This window comes from Bactrocera latifrons, unplaced genomic scaffold (genome assembly GCF_001853355.1).
Source record: "Bactrocera latifrons isolate USDA-ARS-PBARC rearing strain unplaced genomic scaffold, ASM185335v1 scaffold_86, whole genome shotgun sequence".
Classification (NCBI taxonomy): domain Eukaryota; kingdom Metazoa; phylum Arthropoda; class Insecta; order Diptera; family Tephritidae; genus Bactrocera; species Bactrocera latifrons.
Window position 1 is genome coordinate 603,901 of NW_017537556.1, and position 10,755 is coordinate 614,655.

A 10,755-nucleotide genomic window follows, 5' to 3' on the forward strand; every position below is an offset into this window, starting at 1 on the left:
CTTAACTATTACTTTATAAAGCTAAAGAACAGATTTTGATGCGAGTACCCACCTTTTGCCAATGCCTCTCCTGTAGTCATACAGGGCAGCCGATGCCTTCCTTGCGCTTTTCAAGATGTTGGGTCTCCATGAGAGCTTCTTGTCTAAGATTAGTTCTAGGTACTTTGTACTGTCAGCAGGCAAACTCACGTTCCACCCATTAGTTGTCGATGTGTCTCCGGGATTCTGTACTTCCTGGTGAATAAAACCGATTCGGTCTTGTTAGGATGTAGGGACAAGCTTACGATATTAAGGTAAATAGGAAATATTCCCTCAAGTGAGAGCTTGTGTCCTCCACGTAAGCAAACACCGACTTCGTAAATATTTTCAAGAAAAGCATTAACAACTATGAACCAGAGATCTTGACACTGTTGTTAAGTCAGACTACTGGCATACCTTTGCAATAAGCTTGCTTTCCCTTTAAAGCCGATTCGATCGGAACTTCTTGGCCCACGCATGCAATCTCTTACCGCCAAAAGCCGAAAAACGCAGCTCTAATAATCTGTCTGCCAGTCCCCTTAATAGATCAGAATCGAATGCAGTTCGCATAGATGGGTAGCAGTTAATTGCACGAAAGCTTGACAGTTCCTTGCAGTTGCAATGATATAGTACCTAACGAACTATACTTTATGGCCATCCAATAAAATTGCTTTCGGAATTTATCTATTACCTATTTTGTCTATTAATCAATCTTTGAAATTTTTTTAAGCTCATAAGTTGTATCACAAATCGGTTCATGGTTAAGGTAGACAGTTCTCCTAGTTATCTAATAGAATGAGAACCAATATAATTAAACATTAGTATCGCAAAAGCGAGCCAATCAAGAGGAACGTGTCAAGATTAATCAACTATGCCAACTCTCAAATATGAATGAATCAAAATATGAAATCGATTTACTCTAGCCTAAAGAGTTTCAAACGAGCAAAGTCCAATAATTAGAGATACACGTAACAGGCCCCCGGCCTGACACCTAAGTGGCTAACATTAATTCCATATCATTTCAACGAGAGCAAAAATCCATAAAATGTGGCTCCAATTGCTTTTTGGTCCATTGTATTCTTTATATCTGGTCTCTTGTGTATATTTTTCTGCTCTAAGAACTCAAAAGAATGCTCGCTGGGAAGAAAATTTTGTTGAAGGAAGAATGATGGCCGAAACTGAAGCCCATTTTGAAGCAAAGACCTAATACCCCCTTGAAGACAACAATGTTGTATAAAAAAAAATCGAATTTTACCACAAAAATCTGCTTTACTACGGTAGGCCGTGGCTTTTCAATTGACCTGTTACTTTGCGATCGCTTCAGTGCCTTTAGAATTACTCAGGCCAGGTGAACCTTTCCGCAATTTAAATTCGCTGAATAATGTGAAGTTCAGTTGTTGTACAGTAAACTAGTAAAAAATGTTCGCCGAGCTTACATACCGTTATTAAAGTAACGATGGTACTTTTTCCTGCAAGTTTAACAGCTTACATCGCCGATATTCTAAAGTAAGTAGGATTGTTTGTCACTTGGCCTCAAGTTAAATGAATAATCGGTGGATAGCTCACTCAGCTCATCAGTTATACAGTTTCGCGGCTGTGCTTTCGTATTAGTAAATGTTAAATATTAAAATGAGCAGAAAATTGTCTTACCAAAAAATCTACCCACTTCAAGACCAATCTATCCACCACTGCGTATACGTAACTCTTATAATAATGTAACCTGGACTCAAGTCAATTTCATGCGCTTTTTTATGGCATTTAATTTCTTCAAATTTAGATATTGACTATCAAGTTTTCAAAACCGCTTTTTTTTACGAGAGCAATTGAAAATTTATAGCTTCTTCGTGCTTAGATTGATTGGCGTACAAAACGAACGCTTGAAGTCATTTAACGCGTGATTTATTAGGTAGTATGTCACAACTGACTGTTACCAACTTGCTGTATGGCTTTTAGTTGGTTGCTTTTTATGGATTCGTAATTTTTTATTTTCCAGAAAATTGATTGGAAAACTTTGTAGCAAAATCTAATTGAAAAATCCTTAATTATTGTTATTTCAGCAATTCTTACTTGTACATACCAGTAAGCTTGCATAGAATTTACCAAAGTACTTGCACTTTTCACACTAATTGCTCTAGTGACCCACATAAGCCCGAAATTTATTTATAAATAACAATTATCATTTATATATAAAAAAAAATTATATAAATCCCTCAAAAGCTTCTCGCTTTGCCTACATTCTCACATCCTTGAAAACAGAAATTGCTTGCTACGTTCACTGACTCATAACTAGACTCCATTTTTTATAACTTTGCGGTGGTATGTGTGTCAATTCATGGCGTTCTGCTCTGTCTGCCGCTTACCGTATTGTAGGAAATCCCATTGTGCTTTTCTATAAATTCTACAACTTCCTTTCAGCTAGTCGCCACTATTGACCTTGGCCGCAAAACAAATTTTAGTTTTTTCTTTGTTTGTTTTTTTTTTCTTGCTTTGTGTTTTTTTCGTTTGGCAAACGGTGGGAAAAGTACTTTGAACTTTCTGGCATGAACTACGGCGGAGCCAGCAAGAGGTGATAAATGGCAAAAATTAGTTAAGTGTAAGTTACATATGTACACTTTAGCCGTGAAATATGCGCAGCCAAAGGAAAATGTACAAAGTTTGTTTGGTGCGATTGTGCAATTAGATATTTTGTTAGAAATAGGTATTACATAATTAGTTGACCTCTTGCTTGTGAACCTTAATTTCCAGACTAAACGGAAATTAGTACATTTCTGTTGAGAAAGTGCAGTAGAAAAGAGATATTTATTCAGTGAAAGAATAAATAGTGATGACACAAGAATATTATTCAATGATAATGATATATGCGAACTAACCCCTCCGTTTTCGAGATGTTGATCTGAAATTTCGTACACAATCTTTTCTCAACAGCAGTTGCTTGCGACCACCGATATAGGAGTACTATAGCAGTTAACTGCTGCACAAAGTGAGTGTGTAGAACATTATAATATTTCAATAGAGCTGAAAAGTCTGCGGCCTGACACATAGATGGCGTTGCTAGAATTAGAAACTAGAAGAAAAGAATATGATTTTTAGTTAGCCCATCCCTCTCGGTATTATTTGGGTCGATAGCGGAATCGTAGAAGCAGGCCGTTAACGAGCAGGATCCATAGAAGGGGAAAGAGAACTCCACCTATTCACATTTCGTCGAGCACGTGCATTTTGCCATTCCGCTTCAATCACTCTGCCGCACAGGAGACTGAAAATGAGGTGCTTGATTCAACCGCAAGATCCTTCAGAGCAGTTACGACTGCTTCTGGTAGGAAGTTATTGAAAGCTTTCTCTATATCAAGAAAGATTCCAACAGCGAATTCCTTAATGGCTTCCTCAAGCAATGATACGATAGTATACAGAGCAATATCCACTGACTTGCCCGTACAATAAGCATGTTGCGCTTCTTATCAATGGTCCCTCGGAATTCGATTCCTTATGTACCAATCGATCAGTCTCTTCAGAGTTTTTAGTAAGAAGGAGGAGAGGTTTATGGACCGGATGTCCTTGGCGTGGGAGCCCCTGCCAGCCTTTGAGATGAACTTAACTATGGCTCGTCTCCAGGCCTTCGGAATGTAACCCAGTTGTATGCAGTTCACATAGATAGGTGCCAACCAGTTGGCGCCTTGGACTCATCATGATTAGATACTTTATTTCTATTTCCGAAATTTCACTTGCATTGCTTAAGATCCGAGGTACTTTAGCCTTCATCCGACAATGGCAGGAATTTCGATTAGAGAGTGTTAAGATGATTTTATCTCATGCTCTTTCAGCTTGTTTAACTTGCATCCAGTAAAATTTTCAATTTTAACGTGTGAAGCCCGATTGGACACAGTCTAGTTAGAACGTCAAGCTGAAAGGCGAGGAACTGTAATCTGTATTTCCTTAAGGCCACAAACAATTGGCGGCTGCACAGGTGCTAGTAGTTAACAAAGCTTAGTGAGCTCGCCTGAAGCTCAACTATCCAGTTGTGACTCATAAGAAGCCTGTGGATCTGCTACTTGCTCATTTTCTATCCATTTAGTGAGACAGAAGTACCTCACCTAGCAAGCTGATCCTTAAAGTTACTTGGTTGCCTGGGAAACCAAATATTTGGAATGAAATCAAAGCCTCTGAGAACTTGAGAGTACCCAGGGTCGTATTTATCTATGTAACAGCGTCTTTGTACTGTATGCGGTTCTAGTATGGATACAGGCGCTAGATATAAAATAATATGCTAGACCATTTATAAGCCAGCATGACTCCGATTCAAATTTCAAATTTCAAATATAAGGGAAAAGCTGAAAACAACTCTTGGAGGTAGTTTCACGGTGGAAAATTTGACTGCACTTATGTATGTGCGCGTCATCTGTAAAATGGAAAGTTGTCAAGGAAGCGGCAGCTCTAATTATGGTAAGATACAGCAGTTTAAGCTTCCGTACAAGAGAGGAGAATTAAATTTCTTCCTCTCTCCTATGAAGTCGTGGGAAAGACATGAGATGGAAGTAGGTTAGGGCTACCAGGCTTTCCGGCTTTTCGATGCTTCCTCTAACTACGAAAAAAAACAGGTTCTCTGAGACGGGTTTTTCGTTCTGCAGGTGTGCTGATGAGAGCTCCTTGTGGAACGGGATAAAAAGATTTTATTAACACCTTTAGTCCAATAAATATACGAATTATAAGAATTTGGAGTCTTCTTTTTGACTTCGTACTATATACCATTGGCTATACACCACCATTGATTGATTTTCTAGATGTTACTGAGATTGAATATTCAATTTTGTGTAGACTGACGCATCTTGGATGTTTCATACGTTTTCATCATAGCATTGGCTAACCATTTTCTGTTATCTAAATTTACACAACTATTGTGAACTAGATTTAACATCAAAAATGTTCAAGGATTAAAGAAATTTTAGAAGAAAGAAATTTTCGGAGCTTCGAAATTCCATTTCTTTTGCGTTGATTTATCACTTTGCCTAATTTATTGCCATGAAAATGTACAAAAACAGCAAAGCCATTATTTATTGCATGAAATCTATAATCTATGGTCAATATTTTTGTTGCTTTATCCTTCACATTTGTCAACAGTTAATGTATAATATTCAACAAGCAACAATCATAACGGAATTTTCCTGTGCAACTACTTTCCATAAGGGTCTCAGTTTACAGTGTGTGTCAAAAGTGCTATTGCGCTCAAATTACCAGCTCTTTTGAGCAGCTACAGTCCGATTGTTCAAAGCGCTAACAAAAGCAGTATACATACACAAACACACGCATTTTTGCCTCAAATGTATGCAACATTGTATAAGTTATTGCACAATTTCAAATACAAATAAAAATGCATTTTTCAAATTCTTTCAAAGAATCGTTTGATAGCCACTAAGTGACACATTAAAAGGCAGCAGACCATAAATTCACTTTAAAAGGAAACCCGTTTCTCAAATGCCGCTGTAATTAAGTACCATAAAAACATGAAAAAGAGAAAAAAAGTGTTTTAATGTCGCATATTCATAAGGAAATGGAACGGAAATTGCAAAAGCCACCTAACGGAAATCTTAACTTGATGTTGATGTTGCATGTAACGTCTTAATGCCACGTATATTTACTGCCGTTACACACACACACACACTCACATACTCACCTTTGATCTCAGTCACTTAAAACTGTTTGCCAAGTGAACATTCTCAAGAGTGGTGGATTGTGATATCGCAAGTGTTTGGAAATGTGATTTGAAATGTGCGTGCAATGCAGTGACAGCAGAAATGGAGACTTTATAATTATTCAATAAAATATTTACATAATGTACTTATACAATCCACCGACTGAAGTACCTACTTATAAATGGATTATAAATGAAGACCTTTACATAACATGTGGCATTAAGTTTACCAGCTTGGTTTTTACTTTTACATGCGATGGTCTGGCTAAGCGAGTTTGAGTCTACTGGTCATTTGGAGAACATGAGTCCAAAACGGGTATGCCCTACAACAATCTGCCGAGGCTGCGAAATAACAGGGAATAAAGAAACAATTTTCCACTTTCCCTGTGAATGCCCAGCCCTATCACAGATCCAACACAGAGCACTTGGAATCCATCAAGCACCAAATCTTGAATGGATTTCAACAAAAAGCATATCGGACATAAGTACCTTCATAGAAACCTGAAAATACTTTGAAAGAGAAGGTGCAACGTGATTGCAAATATAAAAGGTCAAAATGGCACAGCCAGAGCTAAATGAGTCCGAAAGACAACAGGGCTGCACGCCTGCCTACTACCTATCTCAAAGATCTGTGTAAAATTTCATCAAGATCTGTTCGATTTTATGAAATCCGTAAACCCATGTAATACTCTAAATCTTATTAGAGGTTCCATATTGATGGTACAGAGATCCGTACGAAAATCATTCTAGCCCTTTAATTGCCGCTTCTGTAGCTTAATATACAGGTCATTAAGGGTTACAGCTTGGGGAATTGTAGACTGACTAAGATATTAGGTTCTATAGATAACCAAGCAGCCTCTGACCAGGAGCGCCAGGAGCGCCAGGAGACGAGGTTCGAATTAAAAGACTTGAAACGTTGAATTTCCGTTGACGAGGTGAATAGATGGCGGTTGGAATAAGCTTTCACAACTCCTAAGAGGACAACTCTTATCAAGAGAATACCTACCCAGAACGCCTAGGGACAAGTCGGCAAAGAAGCCTAATTATATACATTTGTACAAATGCGTGGAAAGAACTGCATCATACTGTTGTGAGGATTGTGATAAGCAGCTTTATTTTCGTTTTGGTAAGAATGGTATACTGTCACCTCAGTAAGCAAGCGTGAAAGACTGCTGAAACGGCTGATGGCTCATATTACGATTTTCTGATTGTCTCGGTCCCGGTTAAACCCTGCCAGGTCTTCAAGTATACTTTAAGCACGTCACCGTTAAATTGGTCGTACAGGTTTAGTTGGGAAAACTCCTGATTTGCACCTGACAGTTGAAAAGAAAATAAATGCATGTACTCAATAATAAAAACCCCACAAACCCAACAGTGATAAAAGATTACAGCAATAAGAGAACAAAAGCAAGGAAAACAGAAACTTTTTCTCAGAAGTACCAGTGTTCTGCAATCAATAGTGTTACAACTAATTTCAGTGTCTCAAAAGAGCGCAAATACACACCAAGAAAACATGGTATTGAGACAATTTACATGGACGATCTCCAGACTCATTCTTTCCTCCYTCTATCTATCTAAAACCCTTGACGGAATTAAAACAGGCGTCCGCTGAGAGGGAATGACAACTAAATAGCTTGAGGTATAAAAAGCTGCCACGTGGCTGGAACTCAGCCTGTATAGAAAACGACCCACTCGGCGATAATTAATTGTTACGAATCGGACAGTCAATGCTGTAATCCCAAAAGATGTTGAGAATATGAATTAAGAATCAATACTAAGTTTCCAAGTTCTTCAAGATCAAATACAGAATACCTAAGTCTTTCGATTTCTGGTGGAAAGAAGGTAAAACATCACCTTTTAAGAAGACATTATTTGATTTGAAAGAACATTAAACAGGGTATTTTGATACAAGTTTTGGGACTGGTGAATATTCTTCTGCGGTTTAAAACGGTGGCGTTGAGACCAAGTTCTATGGCATACTTGGTGCTTAAAAATGCTCTAGAGTTGACAGTAGCAAAGAGTGGTGTTCGTTCATGAGTACTTATTTATAAGATCTGTGGATTTCTCTTTGTCGTTGAGGGCCAAATTTTTAAGATTTAAAAACTTACTTTCCATTGGGAATACTCTTTGAATGAAAAATATCGAAATTTCGATTACATTTTGAATATATATACATCTTCTTGAATTCTATTCAGTTGAGTGAATTTTTTTTTTTTTATATTTTATGAAGTTTCGTTTAGCTTCAAACCAACCTTAAATTCTTTACATTAAAGAAAAAAAAAAAAATACACAAAATAACGGCATCATCTGCGATAAGTTTGATAAGCTTTCTGAAGTTCTATATACCCTTAAGTTGCCTGAAAGCCACAACTTTTCGCTTCAATAAATAACAAAATGGATTTGTTTCTCACGGCGCCTTTCGATTATGCAAATACGAGCGCACACATGCATGTAAATGTTAATGTGTGTGTGCGTTTTACGGCATCAAACTTTGCGTGCTGCACGTGAACACGTGACTTTTCACCAAGCGGCTTTTCCACATCGCAAAGTTTTTATATTATATAGTATATACATATATATATATATATATATGATATTTGCGTTGCGGCCTTTATTGCAAGCTATTCGGTTTTGAGCGACCACACGAGCTTCCTATCGATTTCTTTGGTCGCGACATGACCACTTAAATATTTACATATAAAATTTTGCATAATAACTTTTTCGGTTGTATACCGCTACTTTGTCGGCTGCGGGAGTTGCGGCAGTCGGCGCTGACTTGTCGCCCAACTCAGCGTTTAATTACCGCACGACATGCAATCAATGAATTGTTCGGAGTGTGATAGCACTAAATTTTGCATGGATTGCCATAAATATATATTTGCGAGCGTTGCCGCCATATGGTTAGTTCGCTACAGAAAATAATGTGTCCTTTGGAAAATTGTATGTTGTTGGCAGCGCATGAGTTGCAAACTTTTTTTTTATGTAAAATGTATGTCTTAGTTTGTTGAAGTTTTAAAGGCTTTCTGCTCTTGTGATGGATATATTTTTTTTTGTGTTCGTAAAGAAATCATTGGATTTCCGAAACGAGCCTTAATTTAAATTTCTGCATTTTGACGAGTTTATGTTTTGAAGCCCATCTTATGCGATTTGGAGACCTAATATCACTAACCTTCTTAGCTTTTTTTCTTGAATCACGGGAATAAAATTTATTTGCTGCTCTCTTACTTCGCATTGACAGAGAATCAGTATACGAATCACAGTCAGATGTTTCATTAATGAAAACTAAGCAGTCTTCCATTAAGCTGACTGCATACCAAATTACCTCTGTTGAAAACAATTTAATTTACTCATCTTCCAAAAGGTGATCAATTTCAATTTTCCTAACATCTTTGGAGAAAAAACTCAGAAACTGCAAATGTAATACGGAATGTTTTCGATTCGAAAAAATATTCTTTGGAATTTATTTTTTTGAAGGTTATCTTTTTCAAATGTTGATTGTCATTGAGTCCAATTTTCATTGACTCGTTCGAGCATTTCCATTCTATAACTGGCAAATGAACGTGACCAATAGACCAGCCGAAAACGTGAAATTTTCTGCTGAACGAAGTGTTCACTCATTCACAAGTTTTTATCGGCATCATTACTAAAGAAATATGGACGGCTGATTTCATCAGCCATATAAACCACACCAAAACGTGGTTTTTTTTGACGAAATTGCAGCTCTTTAATTTCTCATCCCAAATGCGGCAAGTTTGCTGGTTTATATACCCATTGAGTCAGAAATGGGCCTTATGGCTGAACAAAATTTGGCTCGAAAACGTCGGATCTTCTTGGAATTTTTCAAGAGCCCTTAGAGCGAAGCGATGTCGCTTCGGAATGTTGACCGGCTTTAGTTCTAACCCAAGCTGTGTGTTGTACTCTTTTAATTTAAGAACTCGACGTAAAACCAAGTCATTCCATACGTCCATCCGAGTTCGGAACAGAGTTGAACGACTTGTAAACGTTATTCAAGTGCAAGTCTTTCCATGAAGAAATCCCAAACAATACTGAATACAAATATTATGATAGCTTGATATGACTCCTGCGTAATTTGTCAGAAAAAGGCTATATAAAAAAGAACATCTACTTGGATCACACGTTTATTCAATACATAGCTCATGAGTCTAACACATTCTGTATTAGTAATTAATAAAAGAGTCGAAGTTCCGATTAAACCTTTTTTTGGAAAGCATATCTTCCTCGGCATATGGATCATGGAGTATTTGATGTGTCCTTACTAGATTTTTTAACTCTGCCCATAAAGTGCAGTTCAATGGATTCAAATCCGAAATCTTCAGTTATGGCACCAGGAATATTGCTTTTAGGCCATTGCTGGGTGGTTTTTGCCTTGTGTGCTGGAGCTGAATCTTGTTAGAAGATCCAATGCCCTCTGTCGTGAAGAGCATTGACTAACTGCTTTCATATGCCTCATAAAACAGCTTGCTAGTACATGCTCCAGTTTTAACCTCCTTTTCACAGAAGTGAAGAGGTGTAATGCCATTACAAGAAACTCCTCGCCAAATCATTACAGAAGCCGGATGGTAAGTTCGTAGGTGGGTCCCTTGGAATATCATTTTTAGGGCCTTTGGAATTTTTACTAAGTTTTTGTCGTTTTTCTTTTTTAAAACGTTCTTCAACAGTGTACATTTTATTTACAGAAGATGAGCAGTTGACCAATAGTAGGGTTTCATGTGGCTATCATCTCGAACAAGTCTTGATCTGCTCGGTAAATCTTTTTCCCTGTTACAGTTTTCTGTTGTTTAAGGGGATTTCTGCGAGTTCGTTCACGATTAGTTTTTGTAGCTGCTTTGATTCGGATTTTGAGCCCGGAAGTTTCGCTTCACCATTTGTTTTTCTCTTTTAAACAAATTATATTTCTATTTTCTGGTCTGGCTTGATCTCTAGGATCTTAGGTATTCCTCAATGAAAAGGCGTCAATTTTGCTTTGAGTGTAATAAAAACTAAAATATATTGCTAAAGATTGTTTTGAGGGATTTTTATATAATATAACATTA

The 10,755-nt window shown here is 37.4% G+C and overlaps 1 pseudogene; it reads right to left on the bottom strand.

Moving 5' to 3' along the window:
• Positions 1-9,952: 9,952 nt before the first annotated feature.
• LOC108977231 lies at positions 9,953-10,266 on the bottom strand (annotated as a pseudogene).
• Between the last annotated feature and the right edge of the window lie 489 nt (positions 10,267-10,755).